This window comes from Eschrichtius robustus, chromosome 7 (assembly GCF_028021215.1).
Source record: "Eschrichtius robustus isolate mEscRob2 chromosome 7, mEscRob2.pri, whole genome shotgun sequence".
NCBI lineage: Eukaryota > Metazoa > Chordata > Mammalia > Artiodactyla > Eschrichtiidae > Eschrichtius > Eschrichtius robustus.
Window position 1 is genome coordinate 113,988,281 of NC_090830.1, and position 20,646 is coordinate 114,008,926.

General features: G+C 49.4%; 1 protein-coding gene across 2 annotated transcripts in view; it reads right to left on the bottom strand.

Moving 5' to 3' along the window:
• The window catches only part of SH3PXD2A (SH3 and PX domains 2A), a 246,525-nt gene that overhangs the window by 173,035 nt on the left and 52,844 nt on the right, over nt 1–20,646 (bottom strand). The gene's annotated exons all lie outside the window — the stretch shown is intronic.

Here is a 20,646-nt window from a genome sequence, read left to right on the forward strand (position 1 = left end):
AGTACAGACAGGGTCCCCCAAATATATGTACAAGCCCCCTTACCTACATGGTATCAATATCACTACTATGATTTATCTATTACTTTTCTGTCAGTCCCCTTCTGGAAAAACTTAAATACTGATTTTTGTTGATTATTAGTTTCCTATTACTGCTATAACAAATTACTACAGCTCAGTGCCTTAAAACAACACAAATTAATTTTCTTAGCATGCTGGAGGTCAGAAGTCCAAAACAAGTCCTAAGGGACTAAAATTCCAGGTGTCAGCAGAGCCATTTCCTTCCTGAAGTTCTGGGGGAGACTTGGTTTCCTTGCCATTTTCAGCTTCCAGAGGCCACCCATACTCCTTGGCTCATGGCCTCCTCCTCCATCTTCAAAGCACATTAATCTCTGCCTCCATTGACTCTTTCATTGCTTCTCTGACTCTCCTGCCTCCTTCTTATAAGGGATCCTAGTGATCACATTAGGCTCACCTGGATAATCCAGGATAATCTCCCCTTTTTAAGATCCTTAATCAAATCTAAAAAGCCCCTTTCACCACATAAAATAACAATCTCAGGTTCCAGGAATTAGATTGTGGCTATCTCTGTGGCGGAGCATTATTCAGCCTATCAAACGCCACATCCAAAGCAATCATATCTATGAAATCATAAGTGTATTGGTGTGTGTGTATACACACATTATATATACACATATTCTAACTGTGTTAATTTGCTAGGGTTGCCATAACAAAAGACCACAAACTGAATAGCTTACACAATGGAAATATACTATCTCTCAGTTCTGGAGTCCAGAAGTCTGAGAACAAGGTGTTGGCAGGGTTGGTTCCTTCTGAGGTCTGTGAGGAAGAATCTGTTCCATGCCTCTCTCCTAGTTTCTGTGATGTGCTGGCAATCTTCAGTGTTCCTTGGCTTGTGGAAGCATCACCCCATCCCTGGCTTCATCTTCACATGGTGTTCTCCCTGTGTGCATGTCTGTGTCCAGATTTCTCCTTTTTATAAGGATATCAGTCACTGGATTAGGGGCCCACCAGTATGACCTCATCTTAACTAATTACATCTACAACAACCCTATTTCCAAATAAGGTCACATTCTGAGGTACTGGGGATTAGAGCTTCAACATATGCATTTGGGGGAAACATAAGACTTCAACCCCTAACACCGACACACACTGAAACAATACATCACTATTAAAAGATAAAGTATTTGCCCATATACCACCCAAAAGCCTCTTCCTGAACTCACAGCGGTGCCTGCACAACATTTTGGATAATAGCTACTCAGATCTGGATTCAACAGTGTCCTCGTCTGCAAAATGAGGACAGTGATAGAACCTGCCTGATAGGATGGGTGAGAGGATTCAGTGAGATAACGGGTATAAAGTGCTTGGCACAGACTAAGTGCCCCACACGTGAGCTATTATTGTCACTGCTGTCATCAGCATCACTCTTGCTATGGCACTAGCCTGCACCCCCAGGGCCAGGGAAAGTGCTTGGGAACCCACAGCCCTGAGACCAGAAAGGCAGGGAGACCATGAGGGACAGACGGGTCTGGGAGGTGCCTTGGCCAGGCCCTGCCCCGCTGTGAGTGTCTAGGGGCCCCGGGGGAGCTGCCCAGCTGGTGTTCATGGGCTGGGCTTGGGGAGGAGGCCTCTGGCTTTCCCAGCAGCTCATCAGGTGTGTGGGAGCTGGCTGGGACATGTGTGACATTAACGTGGTGGAGGCTGCAACACCCGCAGTGAGATGTAGAGGGAAGAAAGCAGGGATGTGCAGGATGGCCTTATCCCAGGGGACCTCCTCAAGCCTAGAAGGTGTCCAAACCAGTGGCTACCCTGCCTCCCCCTGAAACTCCCTAGGGGGCTCATTCCATACACCCCCCCCCCCCCCCACCACGCAGACCCACCGCCTTTGGAGAAAGCGCACCGGGTGGGAGTCAAGAGCGGAGGGTTCCAGTTCCAGCCTGCCAAGGCTTGCTAGGCAACTGGGGCAGGAGACTTGGCCTCTCTGAGTGGCAGTGGCCTCATCTGCGAAATACTGCTCTTGCCTCCGTGGGTGTCGAAGACCCAAGGAGAAGACGCGTGAGAAAGTGCTACCAACGGCGAGATGCAATGATTCCTGTGTAATTTCTCTGAGCCTCAGTCTGCTCATCTGTGAAATGGTGTCAAGCCTGTTTTTCTCCTCTCTGAGGGCTAACGCAAAGTTGAAAAGAGAAAATGTACACGTAAAGCGCTTTAAAGCATGCCAGGCGCGGAGGGAGCCATCAGAAGCAGTCACCTCTCTTAGCACTGTTTTACCATTATTTTAGAACTCTGGTTAGTGATGGAATGCCTGGGCTCTGAAGTCAGAATTCCAGTTTATTCCCTCCTGGCTATGTGACCTTGGCCAAGTCACTTAACCTCTCTGGGATCCAGTTTTCTCATCCGTAAGGCGGCAGTGAGTGAGAAGAGCCTCCCCATCGTGGTGTATGGATTGAATGAGATTACACAGGTGAGCACAGTGCTTGGCTTACCTAAGTGCTTGATAAATGGGGTCACCTTTTTCAAGGTGAAGAGGCTGCGGTGGTATGTATCTTCCTGTCTCCTGTATCTTGCCTCTCCCCTGCTTGGGAGCTGCTGGAAGTTGCTAGTGAGACCTGACTGTCAGGTGAAACTGGCAAAAGCCACACAGGCCCAGGGAGTTCCCACCGGGAGCGCTGCTGCAGCAGGTGACTTGGGTAGGTCACCTGCCCACCCTCCCACATTGTCCCCTGTCAGACACTCCACAGCACAAGAGACCAAAACACACTTGAAACCTCTTTGAAGGTTCTGGTGAGGAGAGCACTAAGTATGTACCGTCTCCGACGCTGCTGCAATCTGCCCCCATCTGATGGTTTCATTTCGGCTTCGAGCCCTTTGTTGGCTCTCTGCCTCCCATGGGACACAAGCCCATTCATGACCTCTGCCCCGACTGACCTCTGCAGTCACATGTCCTGCCGCTACTGCATGTCCCCACGTACTGCACAGCCTGCCTGCATCCTCCCTGGACATCACATGCTGTTCCACAGCTCTGTGCCTTTGCACATTCTGTTCCTTTTACTTGGAATGCCCCACCCCATGCGATCTCTTGCTGCCACCACCTCTGAGGCCTTTGCACAGGTTTAGCCCTCATTGACTCCCTTCTCTAGATTGCTTCTGTGGTTTGGTCACGCTTCTAGAACCGCACTTACTACTATATCATAATTATTTGTTTATACACCTGCCTCCTTTCAAAAGCCTGTGAGCCTCTTGTAAGCAACTGTGTCTCAGTATGCCCAACGTCCATCACAGTGTCTGACATGTAGCTGGGCACACAGCTAGACTACATTTCCTAGCCTCCTTTGCTGGGAGGTGCAGTCATGTGACTGAATTCTGACCAATGGAATATGAGCAGGGGTGATGTGTGCCTCCTCCAGGCAACCCATAAAATCTCCCTGCAACCTTTCACATTCTCTCTTCCCTCCCTTGCTGGGTGGAAACAGAGATTCATGGGGAATGGAGTCACCAGATGGGAGAGTCTGGGTTCCCTGAATGACTACCTGGAGTAGAGCTCTCTAGTAACTTGTTTTGGTCTATGACATGAGCAGGAATTAAACCTCTATTGTATTGAGTCCCTGAGAGTTTGTTACACAGCAATTAACCTGTCCTGACTAACACAAAGGAGCTCTTAGTCAAGGTCTGTTGAACCAAATTGAAAGAGAGAAGACAATCTAAAAGGCAGAACCCTCCATCCCGAGATCCAATCAAGTCAGGCATCACATTCCTACATGACTGAACTATTTCTAAAGCCAAGCCATCACCCCTCCTCCCCCTCCCCGTCCTATCCACCAAGTCACACATACAGTATTTAGAATACCAAGTGTTCCCCTGGAAGGACTGAGAAGGGTGGGGATTGAGGATTTGCCAGATGACCCATAAAAGTCAGCACAGGTGAATGAGCCCCAACCTGAGATCCTGGTTCCACAAGTTTGTAGAAGGCACACAGAGGCACAAGGTGGAATTGTAGGGAGGCGCCTCCTCCTCCCCACACAGGGATCAACACTCCTGACACATGACCATTCAAGCTCACAGGAACACCTCCAATGACAGAGCATACCATCCCTCTGAGGCAGCCCGCACTACCCTTGGCAGCTTCTGGGAAGTGCTGGAACAGCGTTCCTCACCAGAGTCACCAGGCCAAATTCCCACCTGGTCACAAAGGGCCATGGGCAAAGGGGAGAAAGATCACATTTGGACAGAAGGAAGAAAAAGAAAGGAATGGAGAAGGGCTTCAAATGTATCTTTCCAGTACTCTATGCCCTCACTACTCAAGGTGTGATCGATCCTGAGACGAATCATATCATCACCTGAGAGTGTGGTGGAAAGGCAAAATCTCAAGCCCCAGGCAGACCTGCTGAATCAGAATCTGCATTTTAACAAGATGCTAAGTAGTTCGTGTGCACAGTAAAATTCTTTACTTCTATGCATAGACTTTTTTTTCATTAAAAAATGGTATATTTCTCCCAAGATAAAAATCTTCTTCTATAGCAATAATTATAAATATTTTACAGCAATATACAAAAACATTTTGTGTAAGTAACATACATACATGGTAACAAAATTTCAAACAATATAGGAGAGTTCAAAATGGAAAATAAAATTTTCCCCTGGAAAATATGACATGTATTCTTATGTCACTAAATTTGTGCTATCCCAAAGAAAATGCTACTAAAAACAAGAAGGGAAAGAGAGAAAGAGGTACTTCAAACCTCATTCTCATCCTCTCTTTATTAGAGCATAATTTTATCTCTTTTACAAAGATAATTAGCTATTTAATCATCTATTTCTTACAAATAAGAATATTTTCAACGGGAAGATATTCTCGTTGGAGCCTGTGATTCAGGATAAGCACAGGATTAAGAATAGAGGAAACTTTTTTTTTTTTCTGATCTTCATAATAGGATATTTTTTATTTTTTAAAGACACACAACTATATTTAAAACAAAGCTTTATCTAGGAATAAATACTTTCCTAAATACTGGTTTGCATACATTGAATATATTGACCTTCAGACCTGGTGAGCTATATCATAGAGTTCAACACAGAGAGGTCCAGAGCAAAACAGAAGCCTGCCCCTCAGAGTCTTGAGGGATTTCAATGATAAGGAAGACAGCAGATAAGTGAGGCTGCCAGTAGAATGTATGTCCTGATCTCCTCTCTCTAGACAGACGCCCAGAGGTAGGAGGTGAATTTGATTGAAGCGGCTTGAAATGGCAGTGAGGAACTTGTTCCACAATCATATTTGGGAATCTAAATGGAGACTGTTTAACAGGATGGTTTCACACTCATTAGGAGACGCATGTTGGGGAACTATGCACCCATTATGGTTAGGCATAAGAAGGACTTAAGTGCACCTAAGCTTCTCTTGGCTTCTATGAGGTATGAAGGGAATCACATATCTGACTATCCCAGAGGAAAGAGGTTACAGAACACACTGAGTTGAGAGTGAACCAACAGAGCTGCCATGGATGCCACCACCATGATCGTGGTGGGAGGTGACAATACAACAAATACTACAGGGGAGACAACCTAGTACAGGGGCCGAGTGGAGGGGCTAGTCCAGTGGCCAAGACTCTAAGGGTTTTTTCACTGCCCGTGAGTGACTAGTTGCTTCCTAATTGGCCAGAGTTAGACACCAATTACCTACATTGTAATCTTTCTGTTGAAACAATGTGGTTTCTGTTTTTCTTATTAATCTGGCCCAAATGGATAACAATCATATTGTTTTGTTTTGTCTTGTTTTAAACATCCTTATTGGAGTATAATTGCCGAAATAGCTCAGTTGGGAGACCTTTAGACTGAGGAAACTCTTTTTAATGAAAGAAGTAATAAAGTCTTATCGCAAAAGTCATGTGGTACAGGAGATGTTGTGGCCATCTTTGGAAATAATCAACCTGAAGCATTTATAAGAATTTTCAATCCAAAGACATATTCTTTTCATTATTAGAAAATTTGCTTTCATTAATTTCTCTCCCTCTCTGTTATATTCTGCTATATTTTCTGTTCTCTCATGTAGGAGCTCCTGTTCAACAGATATTGAACCCTCTGGGTTGATCTTCTTTGTCTTAACTTTTCTTTCAAGTTCTGTGTTTTAATCTTTTAGAAGATTTCTTTATTTTTCCCCCAGACCCTCTATTGAATTTCTTATTTTGCAATGGCATTTTTAATTTCTCATAACTTTTAGTGTTCTTTGCATATTTTTCTCAGCATTGTATTCTTGTTTTCCAGATGCACCTCGTTCTCTAATATTTTTAAAGTTGAAAGTTACTTTCTATTCCAGCTAATCCTTACAAGTGTCCCTAATGGCAAGTCCAGCCTCTAAGCAAAGATGGGCATCCAGGAGGAGGAACAGGAGCTACGCAGCAGACCTTGTCTTTGGCGTGCAGAAGGAGGTTGCGGGCCTCTCTCTCCCCATTTCCTACACTCAGTGCCAGCTCGCCATGCACCCATCCATTCATTCGACAACAATTTCCTGAGCACCTGCTCTGTCAGGCACTGTTCTAGGCACTGGGAAAACAGAAGTTAATGAACAAGCAAGATTTTGCTCTCTTAAAGCTCACATTCCAGCAGGGATCAGACATAACCAATAGACAGAGAGTTAAATAAGATAATGATAGATTGTTGAAGACAACAGAATGTGACAATGTGACAGGGCTGGGGGGCTCTCTGAGGAAGTGATCAAGGAAGGCCTCTCTGGGAGGTGTCACGTGAGGCCCGAGTGCCCAGAAGGAGTCAGCTGCTTGAAGACCTGGCAGAATGGAGTTCCAGGCAGAGGGGACAGCAATGGCAAAGGCACTGAGAGAGTACTGCACTTGGTGCCCCAGGATCAAGGGGGTGAGCTGAGAGACAGGAAAGGAGGGTGGCAGGGGACAGGTCTAGAAGGGCAGGTGGGGACCCACCACACAGGGCCTGGGGGTGGGGTAAGGAACTGGGGGTTCATTCCCAAAAGAAAGGAAGGCTTTCAGAAAGGTTATAAAAGGGGGGTGTGATACGACCTGATTTATTTTTAGAAGGATCACTGGTTGGTGGGAAGACAAGAATGTGAGGGGAGGTCCCCCAGGAGGCCTGCTCAGCTGCCCAGGTGGGAGGTGATGGGGCTGGACCAGGGTGGGGGCAGAGCAGACGGAGAGGAAGAGGGCAGAGCTTGGCTGCATTCAAAGGGTTCGAATCCCTTTGGCACCTCAGGCGTTCCTAACAGCTGACCTGGGCAGCCCAAGTGGCCCGATCTGGCCTGATGACATCAAGGGCTGACGCTGCATCCCTGCCTTGATGGCTCCCTTCCTGGTCACTGAGGTCGGTCATTTGGCCCACAGGAGGCTTTTCTTGTAATTTCTCCTTTCTGGAAGCCCTTTAGGCCAAGGGTGTCCCAGTGTCTGTTCACAATTCATGGAAGGGGAAGGCAAGGTGGAGCCCAGAAGAAAAAGAGAAAAATCCCTGAAGCAAAAACTAAAACTCAGGCAGAGTTGCCAGGGGAGCCTAGTCAAGCAGCCCATGCAGTGAGGCTGGCCACCCTCCCCCTCCCCAGGCTCTGCGGCCAGGCCAGCTGGTTTCACGAGGCTTTCCTGGAGGGGAGAACCTGACTCCTGCCAGGGAAGCAGGGAACACAAGAGGAAAAGCTCCCCGCGGAGCCCACCCTGGCACCCAGCTGCAGGGTGCCTGTCCAGGTGACAGCACTGATGCAGACCCAGGTGATGGCTTCCCCTCGCGACCTCATAAACACGGCAGCTACCCACCTAGGACGAGGTGCGGGAGGCGGAGGAAGGGCAAGGCGGGAAAGGGCTTGGCCGCTGGAGGACCGCCGGCACCTGTGCTCCTCCCTGCGGGGCTCCATCCTCCACAGAAGCAGGGATCCCCTGACCTTGGCCGTGCCAGGCAGCCCTGCCTCCACACCTTCACACATGCAGTCTCCCTGCCTGGGCGCCTTCTCAGTCCACCAAACCCAGCCCTTCCCCTAGGCCCACCTCCAGTTCCACCTTCTTGGTAAAACCTGAGGCAGGAGGAAGGGAATCTAGCATTTATCAGGCACCTCCTCTATCGGCTTCAATTTATTTCTTAAAAAAAAAGTCTCTGATGTCAATTATACCTCACTTTAAAATAAGCATGTGAATAAAATGTAGCAAAATGTGAACATTTGTTAAATCAATAGGTCTACAGATGCATTACATTATTTTCTGCAGGATTAAAAGAATTCATAATTAAAAATAAGCACTAGAAAAGGAAAGCTGACTGGCTGCAAGGCACAGAAGCAGCTGGAAGGGGCCGGACTGGAGCATTGGGAGGCCTGGTAACAAGGCAGTAGATGCAAGGGAGGAATCAGGAGGGCTTGGCCAAGGGGCCTGGGGCAGAGAGGAGGGATCTGCAGGGGTAAGAGATGGTGCAGTGACTGAGAGAGGGAAGGAGGGAGGAGGGGAAGGAGGAGGGAGGGTCTAGATAGGGCCCGGGTTTGGAACACACTGAGGTGCAGGCATACGTGTGACTTTTAAGTGGAGATGCCTTGAAGGGTCAGCCTGCGGTCAGTTCATGGTGCATCTGTCTCCACCGCTCAGCCCCACCCTGGAGCCAGTGACTCGCCCATAGCAGGTGTTCAACAAACATGGTCAGGTGCTCACCCCCACCCGCCTTCTAGTTGACAACAGAGTCTGGGCCCAGAGAACTAGCCCCCATTGAGAAGATGCCCAAGGAGAACAGAACCCCACCCCAAGCCTATTCCTGGTGCCCTACCTGACCCAGATGCCTGACAGCTGGTGGCATATTTTGGGGGTTAGCCTACCCTGCAAGGGCCACTCCCTCGTCTGGGCGAATGCCTACTGCTCAGCTATTTCTAGTGGGGACAGCAGCGGGGCAGGCGTGGCCCTGGAGGAACAGCTAGCACGGGGCAGGAAGGGATTAAGTGATGGAACAGATAGACGAGACCCTCTGTCCAGCTAGAGAAGGGGAAGAGCCAGCCTGCGGTCCCCACCTTACCCACAGGACCCCCGAGCCGACTCTCTGGGGCAGCCTGGGTGAGGGCTGAGAGCACTGCCAGGCCCGGGGCAGGGGGACTGCAGTCACGTCTCTTCTGGGAGGGGGAAGAGCCAACGGCTGGCCATCATGGGTGCCCTCTGGAGGCAGGGCAGGCTCCCCACCAGGGTGCCAAGACTGTCACTGGATTCCAAAAGGAATGTCTACACATAAGCCATTGTCAGGAAAAAGGTTAATTTCCCCTGAGAAGGGGAAGCAGCCCCACTCCCCATCAGGGCTTTTGCCTTTGAGGGTGCAGACTTGCCAAGCCCCTCGCTCATCACACTCAGCGACCCTCCGTACAGGTCACAGTCAGGCCCTCACCTGCCCTTCTCCCAGACTCCTGCTTGGGACATGGCAGCATCCCGGGGGAAGATACAGACAAAAGAGACCCAGAGGCTGACAAAGACATAGCAGAGCCAGAGAAAACACCTCCAGAAAGGAGGCTGGGGAAAGGCCACAGGGATGAACAGAGACCCAGAGACAGGCCCAGACTCAGAGACCCTTGGGAGATAGAGATAACGAGAAACTGGGGAAAGAGAGAGACACAGAGAGAACACCATAGGGAAAATCCAAGACTCAAGGGCAGAGAAAAGGAAATGAACATACAGAAACTGACAATTTCTCTCTCTATCAGCCCAGCCCAAACCCTCCCCAGCCTGGGCAGTGGGTCAGGGCAGTACCCGCCTCCAGCGGCCAGCCCAGCCCCACCTACTCTGCAGCTGACGCCTTCCTGGCAAGGGAGGGAAAGGACCCCCCCTCCTCTCTGAGGTGCTGGGATCTCCCAGGCTGGCTCTGCAGTGCTCTGGCCCATGCAGGGGCCACATCAAAGTTACAGGTGAGAGTGGACGGAAGGGTTTAGCCTGTGGATTCCAGAGCCAGACGGCCGGTCTGGATCCTGGCCCCCCACCTGCAGAAAGGGTGCTTCTGCAGCTCTACCCTCCCTCACCTCGTTTCTCAACTACACAGCCAAGAAACCTAGGTATTCCAAACTGGCCCAAAGTGTCCCCCCAAGTACATAATACGATGGATAAAATCTCAGTTTTGAGCCCTCCTACATGTGGTCGATTTCTCAGCCCATCCCTCCCCTCCACCCCCCGTGCCATCCGGGTCCCCACCCCACTGCACTGTAGGATGCAGGGAGCAGCAGGCGGGGCCCAGCACCCCGGGGGGGGGGCACACAGAGAGGGGTTCCTTTCCGCCCTCCCACTGGGGGATCCTCCTCACAAGCTTCCAAGATGAGGGGTGGAGCCCTGGGAATCTCAGGATAGAAACAAGCTCGTTTCCTTGGGGAGCCAGCCAGGCCGGCCTTCACCAGAGATGCCCCGAGGAGACCAGGTCGGCACTGCCTCAGTGGGAAGAATGGCTGCTTGTTGTGCACCAGAGCCACCCTCTCTGCCAGCATCGCAGCTCCAGCCTGTACACCAGCCTCATGCTTCCTGTTTGGGTGGGTTTTTTTTTAAGCCATTCCTGAATGTGGTCCATTTAGCCCCAGGGATGCCCCCATGCCCGCCCCATTCCGAGCCTCCTCCCCAGCCCCCAGCCAGCACTGAGCTCAGCCTTCCAGCATGGCTGAACTGGCCACTTTGTTCTGCTGGGCACCAGATAAATGCTCCCTAATTAGCAGACGGAGCCAAACCCTGGCTGGCATTTGGGGCTGTCTCCTGGCCAGCCCTGGAGCATTCATTTACTGCAGCTTGGGGGTGCCTAAGACCCTTTCGTGGCTGGGAATGTTTCCCTAGTTCAGGCTGGACAGACACCGTGTCCACAGGGCAGTGATCGCCATCCTAATGACTCTCCATAGCTGCTTCAGTCTCAGTGGGAAAGGTTTCCTGTGCCTTGTCTCCTAGAAATCTCACAAGGACTCTGAAGCAGCTTCTGCAATTAGAGTCATTTAGCAGAAGATAAGGCTGAGTCCCTTGGAGGTTAGGTAATGGCCCAGGGTCACACAGCTGATAAGAGGTGGTAGGGAGGAGGTCACATTCATGTAAGTCTGTCTGACAACAAAGCCTGAGCTTCCCATCACCGAGAGCAAACTACTCCACTCGGAAAGTTGGGAAGTTGGTACCAGGAATCCCACAAGCTCTTTTGGAGAGCCTGCTGTCACCCAACTGTGGAGGTCTCTGAGGAATCTAAAATCTTTTTTCCTTGGCTCTAGCTAAATTTTGGATATAAAGGAAAGAACTACAATTCTCCAATAACTCCTACAATGGCCTGGCCTGAGGAAATGTCCCGGAGATGCAGTAATTGCAGCCCCCAAAATCACATGGGAGCTGATGCCCAGGGGTGGCAGGGTGCCAGTGAGGGAAATCACTGCATCTCTGGGTCACCTGGCTTGTGGCTGTCTTCCTTCCAACAAGCCCACAACTCAGGCTCCCACAGTTCACCCTGGCTGTCTCAGGTCCACAAGAGTCAAAAGCAAAACCAACTGTTGCTGCTGTGGGGGAGGGGATGCAAGGACGCCAAAACCTCAACAAGCAGGCTGGGCTGCCCAAGCAGCAGGGCTGATGGCAGTGGTCTACGCCCTGATTGCTCACCCATTCTATGCCTTCTGCCCCTACCCTGATTCCCCCACCAGTTGGTGGCTCTGGCTCAGGCCAAGGCTGTCAGCCTGGCTTTTCCGCCCAGGATGACCCTGACTTCTCCCCTCCGGCTCCCCATTACCAAGCCTAGTGCCAGGCATGTAGCTGGCACTCCTCCAAGATGCCAGGATTGACTTGAAATTCCTTCCCGTGGGAAGGGAGTGACTTGGTCACAGTTGAAGGCTTCACGGAGCACGCGCGCACACACACACACACGCACACACCACTCACCTGGCCACCACCATAGATCTTCCTTCCCTTCATTCTCCAGTTTGGAGGGGACACTGTGCCTCCATGCACTTTGCAGCCAACTTTCCATTTGTTATCCCAAGAGGGGTAGATGGGGGCCCGGTGGGGGCAGAGCTGAGTTTGCTAGGTCAGACCTTGGGGCCTGAGACCAGAGGAAGAGGGAGGTGACGGCAGCAGGGCCTCGCTGATGTAACACCCAAACACACCCTGACGTGACACCCTCATGCCGGGAAAACAAGGTGTGCAGCTCGGAGCAGTCAGGCAGGTGGTGTGGCCTGACTCAGATGCCACCTCTGGCAAAGCTGAGATTTATTATCCAATGAGAGAAGTGGGCAGTGGTAGGCAGGACACTTGGGCTGAGCTCCAGGCAGCAGCTGGGCAGACCTTTCCGGGAGCTGGAGAGAAGTCTTCTGCTCTGCACAGGCCCCTTCTCTCCAGGAAGGGTGAATGATTGCCCCCTCCCCCCAGGAGCTCTCTTGGTGATGCAACAGGGGCTTCCTGCCCTCCTCAACCAAAAACAGAAAGAAGACTTCTGGAGGGGAGGCTAGAATTCCAGATTGGAATAAACTAAAGCTAGAGCGCCTGAGTTCTAGTCCTGCTGTCACTTGCTGGCCCTGTAATGTAGACGAGTCACTTCCCCTCTTAGGGCCTCGTTTCCTCATCTGTCAAATAAAGGAAATGGACTACATCAGAGGGTGGCCAATAAGTTTTATCTCAAGGTACCATTGCCAATTGATAGGTAGTGTCTTCCTGAAGATATCTGGGTTTGTATTTTCAGAAAGACTCTGAGACCATGTCTGGGCTCAGGACCCATGGAACAGTGTCAGCCACGGGCACGGGATGGGAATGTGCTGTGATCAATTAGTGATGCCTGTTGTGGACACAAGACCAGAAAGTGGCAGCATGAGTGCCAGAAATGTTATCGTCCTGATAGATGATTTCTAAGGGCCTTCTGGTCGTGAAACTCACAATTCCACCCCAATTCTCCAGCAGATCTGGTTAATGCTGGTCGGCAAGCATGTACCTCCCATATTGAGATATTTGCACACAGCTGATTTCTCTCCCTGAAAGATGTGTTCTTGTCCGCCCTGCAGGACAGTTACTGGGGGAGCAGGCAGCCCCCTAAGTCCCCAGTGCCCATACCCACCAGACTTCACCCAGAAGCTTAGAGCCAATGAATAGTGCCAAGGTTTACTACCCAGAGGACATTCCAGCTTTTCTTACAATTTTCCCCAATGTCTACAAAGGGGCTTCCCCCACTGTGTGACAATCCCACCTTGCCCCTGAGGGAGGATGAGCGAGCAGAAAAAGGCAGAGGTGGCTCCTGACTTCCTGGTGGTCACAAGTGAGGGTCTCGTCAGACACGGCTTGGCCCCTGAGGAACTCCTTGGGAGATGTGTGCCAGGATCACCTACAGACCATTTGCCAGGAAGACCACATGCACCAAATGCACGCAGGTACCAACACAGGTGCTCACAGACCAGGTATTCATCTGTATAGGAAAAGATTAATTTCCCAAGTGCACCTGCAGCATGACAAGGATCCCACAGCTCTGGCTGCTTCAGACCGTCGGACAAGCTCCTCTCCTCTCTTTGCATCCTTAAGCTCTGCCCGGGGCAGACGGTGGGGATGGCTGACAGCAGACCCTGCCACAGTATGCATCTGGCACGGACGTGTGGAGACCCTGCCCTGTGTGCGATGCCCATGGTCACCTCTCTCCATCTATTCTGGACCTGCAAGACCCCTCATGTACAAGGTCATTCCTAAGCCCGCGGGGCTGGGGAAACTGCACAAGAAGGAGTCACTGTACAAACTGCAAACCTCATCTGCTTGGAGCGGAAAAAAAATAAACCCACCTTCAAGTGCACGCTAGCCGGGCACCAAGCAAACCAGGATTCCAACTCAGTGAACAGCTTTCCAACTTGAGCCGGCCTGGAGGTACCATTTCCCCAGGACTTCCCCACCCAACACTCCCTGGAGAAGAGACACCCCACGGCCCTCTCCCCCCCTCACCCCAATGCTAGGCAGAACCTGCCAGAGGGGAAATCAGTAGACAGAGAGGAAACTGGAGTTCACCCTCAGGCCATGGGGCCAGATGAAAGGGAGCGGCTGAGGCAGAGCCAGCTCCCGGGGGAGGGGAAGCCAGCCACAGAATTCCCAGGAGCTACTGGAATCCCCACAGGGCTCCCCTGGAATCCCCCTGTGTTCCATCAGGAATCAGAAAGATGCCTCTTTCCAAGAGCAAGGAAAAACTGTCGACAAATAGCAACTTTCTAAACAGCAGTGTTTTCCTAACAGAGGATGGTGGATTGGTAATTACACTTTGGAGGTGAAACAGTTTATCTGGGAAGACCTAACCACCACCACCTGCCTCTCCCACCTGGAGGCAGACAGAGCTATGTGGTGAAAGTGAAGTCTGTATAAATGGGGCCCAGGAAGAAACCTCGGCCTCCAGCTGGAGTAGGGATGTCCAGCTATTTTCTCTTGAAGTTAAGTTTCTGAGGACCTAACTGGTGAGTTCTCAGCTTCCCCATCTAGGGACTCCACGCCAGTCACTATTCTCAGGGCTTTCTTTACATGGATTGTCTCATTTCATTCTTACTATCACCCCATGAGGCAGGTATTTTTATTATCCCCATTACACAGATGAGAAAACCAAGGTACAGAGAGGTTAAAGAACTCACCAAAGGTTATATACAGCGAGTAAGTGCCGGAGCTGGTCTTGGAATCCAACCATCCTGACCCTGGAGTACCTGCCCTTAACCACTGCACTCCACAGCCAAGAAGCTCTCACCGTGGTTCATCATGACACAAGAACCACCACCCAAGTGCTTCTTGGCCCAATACACAGTTCATGTGTTGTAGGCAATATTGGAATACAAGATTCCAGTTTGACAAGATAATTTGGGGTTTGCTGTAATGGATTCTAACCAGTTACATTCCGTAGGAATGATCTAGAATGGTGATTCAGGAAATATGAGGTAATGTGATTTTAATAATCATTTTCATTTTCTTTCTCTTGTTAGATATGTTATTAATGTCTATTTTTTTAACCTGTGTGTTTTCTGTCCCATTATGCTGTAATGACCAGGAGGAGCACAGTTTATTTTAGACCTCCCACTTTTCCCACCTCCTCCCACAGGTATCTTTTAATTATTATATATAAATGTTGTAAATAATACATGAATACATTCTCCTTTTTAAAAAAAGTAAGACATTACAAATAAGGCTAAGGTTCCCCTTTGACCAAGCCCTCCCTCCCATCCATGTCCCCAACCCTCTTCCAGAGCTAACTCTTTTACCAATTTGGAGTGTATCCTTCCAGACCTTTTAAAAATAATTATGTACTTATGCTGTGCATGTACTTATAAAAGATGTATCTTGTTGTTTTTGCATAATTGCTATCATACAAGTTTTTGAAACTCGCATTGGCCATTCATTAACATTTCTTAGCGCTCCATCCATGGGACAGATCAGTCTCTATGGTTTTGACTGTTGTACAAAGTGGTATGAGACAACAGCTTACTTAGCCATCCTCTATGTTTCCCATTTTTGCCACGGCAAACAATAGGAGGCTTCCTGGGACTGGGGACTGACCTCAGTTAAGGCCAATGTTCTTGTCTGTCCGGGGCATGTGAGCAAGCACAATGACCCTCAGCTTATCGCACTGCTGGCACTAGAACTGCCACACCATGTGCTGGGACTCTCTAGAATCCTTGGTACAAAATCGTTCTTTGAATTTGGCAAGTTACCTCCCCCAGGCTTTAGTCTAGGGTCAATGATCTCAAACAACACACAGCTTGCCTTGATGATTAAAAGACAGAACCTGCAGTAAAGACACCTCCCCCAGACCCCTCTTCTACTCTCAGGTTGATCCCTGCACACACCAGGATCACCCCAGTTTGACCTGAGCCGAGGCCTGCTCTGGACATCAAACCAAACTAAAGCTCATATAAATTTAAGGAATGGAAAAATGAACACAGATGTTTACCTGCAATGAGGGACTGGGAGTAGAACTCTTCCAATTATAAAAATGCTGTGATCCTGTAACTCTCCATATATTACATCAGAACACGCCCACATACACATACACATCCCTCCTAAGGTTGGTTATTAACAATTCGCAGATTATAGTTTTGTTCACCTATCATAAGCCTGGCTATTTGAGAGCTGAAAAGTGAGTGTGACTCTGGGTGGGTAAGTGGGTGGAGATGCTGGAGAGATGAATAAGGAAGAGGGATAAAAGCTCTTCAAAATAGGTTAAACCCTTTAAAACAAATGAGCAAACCTGAACAGCCTTCTTAACTCTATCTTCCAAGCAGCATGGGGGAGGCTAAAGGGCCTCTCCCAGCTCTGATCAAATATTGACCCTGTGCACTCACTGGCCAGAGTTCAGACTAAAGGGCCAGCAGCACTATGGAGCCAATGTTTGCAGAGCAATTACTGCATCCCAGCGCCTTGTAGGTCAGATTGTGAAACAACCTTTGATGGAGCCGGAGCTTCAGAGAGCCTTCCGGTCCTTCCTTGGTGGGGCCAGGCCTTGGGGGAGACACTTAACAGTGAAGGAGCTGTGCAAGGAAATTTACAGAGGCTGGAAATGTGGTCCAGCGCCAAAGAGAAGGCAACTTAAGAGCATCTGCGGTCCTTTTCCCTGCTCCTTCTCCCCTCAACTCCACCTCCAAGTAATCCAAGCTCTTTATAACTAAACAGGCCTCAATATCAGGCCTTGTCCCTGCCAGCTCCCTCTGGGACAGGTCCCTTTCTTGGTCAGATGGGGCTGAGTGGTGGATTATTTTTAGAAGAAACCAATTTCCACTTGGAGACCTAGAGCCTCTCCTTTCCCTGTTCCCAGCTTGACATCTGAAATGTCCTTAGGAGCCCTTCCTAGTAACTGACCTGGTTTCCAGAAGAGGTGTTTGGAAGAGCTGTTGAATTTGAATTGCTCTATGGATGCGGCAAATCATGGTGGAATACAGTCCCCTTCCTGCCGCAGGGGCCCTGGAAGATGTTAGAGGACACCTGGGGAGGGCCTGGGAGGTGGCAGAGCACACTGGGGTGGGCATAAAGCCAGATCGAGCCTGCTGTGTGTCCCCGATGGTCAGAGGCAGCACAGTCCAATAGAACTTCCTGTGATGGTAGAAATGTTCTGTATCTGCTCAGTATGTAGCCATTAGCCACTGTGGCTCTTGGGCACTTGCAATGCAGCAAGTATGACCAAGAAACTAAATTTCATTTCATTTCAAAAAAATTAATTGAACTTAATTGAATTTTTAAAATTTAATCTTTAAGTTTTTTAATTAACTGAAATTTAAATGTAACTAGCCGCATGTGGCTGGTGGCTTACTGCACTGGACAGCACAAGTCTAAAGGTTCCATACCTGGTGCTTCCCAGTGGGTGGGAAGAGGGGCTGGGTTCACAGCCCCTTGAATGAGAAGGTGGCAGAACCACTGGGTCTGAAGGCTCAAGGAAGAAACATGAGGAGAGAAGAAGGTTTTGGGCGGAGTAGAGGGTCTTATCCTAGTGCCCTTGGAAGGATTTCAGGGGGGTGTGAATGACCAAGTGGGTTATTAGAATTGTATATGTACATTCATGCTTGTCTGGAAAGATGCACAAAAGAAACCCTGAGCCCCCAAAATAAAATAAAATAACTCATTGGTCTGTCAGATAAACTTACTTCTTCAGGGAAGTCTGCTCTGATACCAGAGTATAAGGTTTCCCTATAATATGTCTATGGTGCTTCTCTCTGTAGCATTTGGAATCATATAAAATAATATGTATATACATTTTTAAACTAAAATCTGTCTTTCCTCATTAAGCTGTAAGTCCCATAAAAGCAGTAACCAGATCTGCTTTTGCTCACCAATAAATCCCCACCCAGAGCCTGGCAACCTCCCTGGGACACAGAAGGCAGGCACTTAAGACTGGATAGATTGGGATAGATGGATGGATGGATAGATGGGCAGATGGACAGATGGATGGACAGATGGAGAGGAGGCAGACAAGCACGCATAAATGAACGAACAAACTAAGAAATAAGTTAGGGACATACTTTACCTCGATAACTATAAATCTCAAAAAGCAACCAAATCCCCTCAAACTGGAGTGGGGGTGGTGGCTATATCATTCTAGGCCGCTGTCACCAATCAAAACCATATGGGCAGGGCTTCCCTGGTGGCGCAGTGGTTAAGAATACACCTGCCAAGGCCGGGGACACAGGTTCGAGCCCTGGTCCAGAAAGACCCCACAAGCCGCGGAGCAACTAAGCCCGTGCCTCACAACTACTGAGCCTGCGCGCAAGAGCCCGCGAGCCACAACTACTGAGCCCGCATGCCACAACTACTGAAGCCCGTGTGCCTAGAGCCCATGCTCCGCAGCAAGAGAAACCACCGCAATGAGAAGCCCGCGCTCTGCAATGAAGAGGAGCCCCCACTCGCTGCAACTAGAGAAAGCCCGTGTGCAGTAACAAAGATCCAGTGCAGCCAAAAATAAATAAATAAATTAATTAAAAAATAACATATGGGCATCTTCTTAGTTGCCCCCTCACAAGAAGGATGCTCTTTCCTTCCTCTTCATCCCCTGGCATGTTACTTGTACCTCAATCTAGTATTTATTTCATCTACAGTGGACTAAACTGCTTAAAAGTCTATTTTCCCCACTAGATACAGACTCCTAGGAGGAAGGGACCTTGTCCTTCTCAAATGAGTGTCCCTCAGCCTGTGCCACTTCTGCCCTGCAAAAGTGCAAATGTGGTGGAGGCCTTGGCAAAGGCCAATTCACTCTTACTGCGAGCCAGCCTGGCTTCCTCATCTTTATACTTCCACCCTTGCCATGCACAGCCAGGCTAAGGCTGCCAGATTTAGCAAGTGAAAAATACAGGACAAAGGATAAAACAGGAATTTCAAATAAACAATGAATAACTTAAAAAAATTTGTTTTTGGCTGCACCATGTGGCATACAGGATCTTAGTTCCCCTGACCAGGGATCAAACCCGTGCTCCCTGCAGTGGAAGCACTGATTCTTAACCACTGGACCGCCAAGGAAGTCCCAATGAATAACTTTTTAGTATATCTCCTGCAATATATGGGATATACTTATATTAAAAAAAAGTATACAGTCCCCAGAAAGGCCAGGACCATGAGTTAGTAAAGCCAGTTAGGCAGCTTTCCCCAGGCTGGCTTAGTCGGCACAGTACTTCCAGGGTTCCAAAGTGGGCCTCAGCCCAAAAGGGGAGGAGCAAAAGGATTCTGAGAATAGTGCTCTACGGGTCACACCCCTACTCCCAACCCACTCCGTCCTGTCCCAGTGGCAAGCTCCAGAGAGAGCCTGTGGGACTCTGAACACTCTGACACAGGCCTGGGCACTGAGCAGCAACTCAGCAGAGTGAAGCCAAGGGATGAAAACAAGAAAGCAACACCATGACAGGAGGTACTAAGCCCCCAGACCCTTCAGCCAGGCAGCCCAGCATCCTTGTCACCTGTTAACACCAAGTAACTCACTAGACAACCATGTGTCGGGGAAAACATGGATTTGCTCATTTCATCCTCACAACAACCCTGCTGGGTGGGTACCATTTGAACCTTCATTCTACAGATGAGAAAATGGAGAAGCTAAGGAAGGAACCTCTCTGGAGTTACAGAGTGACAGAGCCAGTAACTGGTCCCAGGCAATGTGTCTCCAGTGCCTAAGCTCCAAGCTGAGTTCTGAGGGCCACCAGTGACCACAGACGGAATTAGCAATGCCATTTGTTCTTCCTCCATAGGAATGCCATATTAAAATCAGAGATCCTGATAAATAAGAAAGGCTTTCTAAAATGAAGGCCACTACAAGTCATCATGTCAAGTTCTGAAAAATGGGTTCCCAAAAATGCTTGGTTGAAAGGTTAAATTCCAAAGAACCATCCCAACCCCTTTCCAAACTGCCTCTACAGGGTAACAATGACCCACATGGACAGGCCTGGCCATGCTCATGACTAGGGCCAGCGCATCGTACAAGTTGCTTCATGCCGTGTGTCCCCTCTCAACACACAGGAAATGAGCCCTCCAGGCAAGGGAGAAGTTGGGGGAGCAGCATTCCTTTCCTGTGAGATTCTGTAACTAGGGAGGGGGTAGGGGAATAGAACAGAAAAGAGGGGGAAGAAAAGTTCTGATTTGAGAGTTTCCCTCTGGCTCATCAATGAGTCCTTTCAGGGTTCCCTCTCCCCAACTAAGTGATCATTTCCTGTCCAGCACACTACACCCATTGATGGGGTATCAGCAAATCCCAACAGTTTACGCCGGAAGGACACGAAGAGACTGGACAGGAGTTGATGGGGGAAGAGGAAGAAGGCAGGAGGGTAAGGTGTGGCTTTCAATCCCACATTGTTAGATTAAGAGAGGATCTGTAATGCAGGGAGCTGGCGCACCTTTGGCTCATCTCATAGATAGAGCCATAAGGACAGTGGGATAAAGTCAGGTACTTGGAGGCAAACATGCTAGCCTGGCCTCTCCAAGATGACTCACCACCAGAGGCCTGCAAAGGAAGGAGTGGACCTTGGTTGTGAGGGCCAGCAGTGGATGTCTCTTCTTTGTGTTTTTATAGGCCTAAATCAGGCTCATAGCCCTAAGGAAGAATCTGGAAACTTTCAGCTTTCCCTTCCTGGTATAGGAAGGGTTGCTGCCCAACTCTCAATGATTCTGCCTTGTCTGGTGCCTGCCTCTGATAAACAGGGGTGGGCCCCCTAGTGGCCATGTCTGTGTTCATGTCTGTCTACCCTAGACTGTAGTG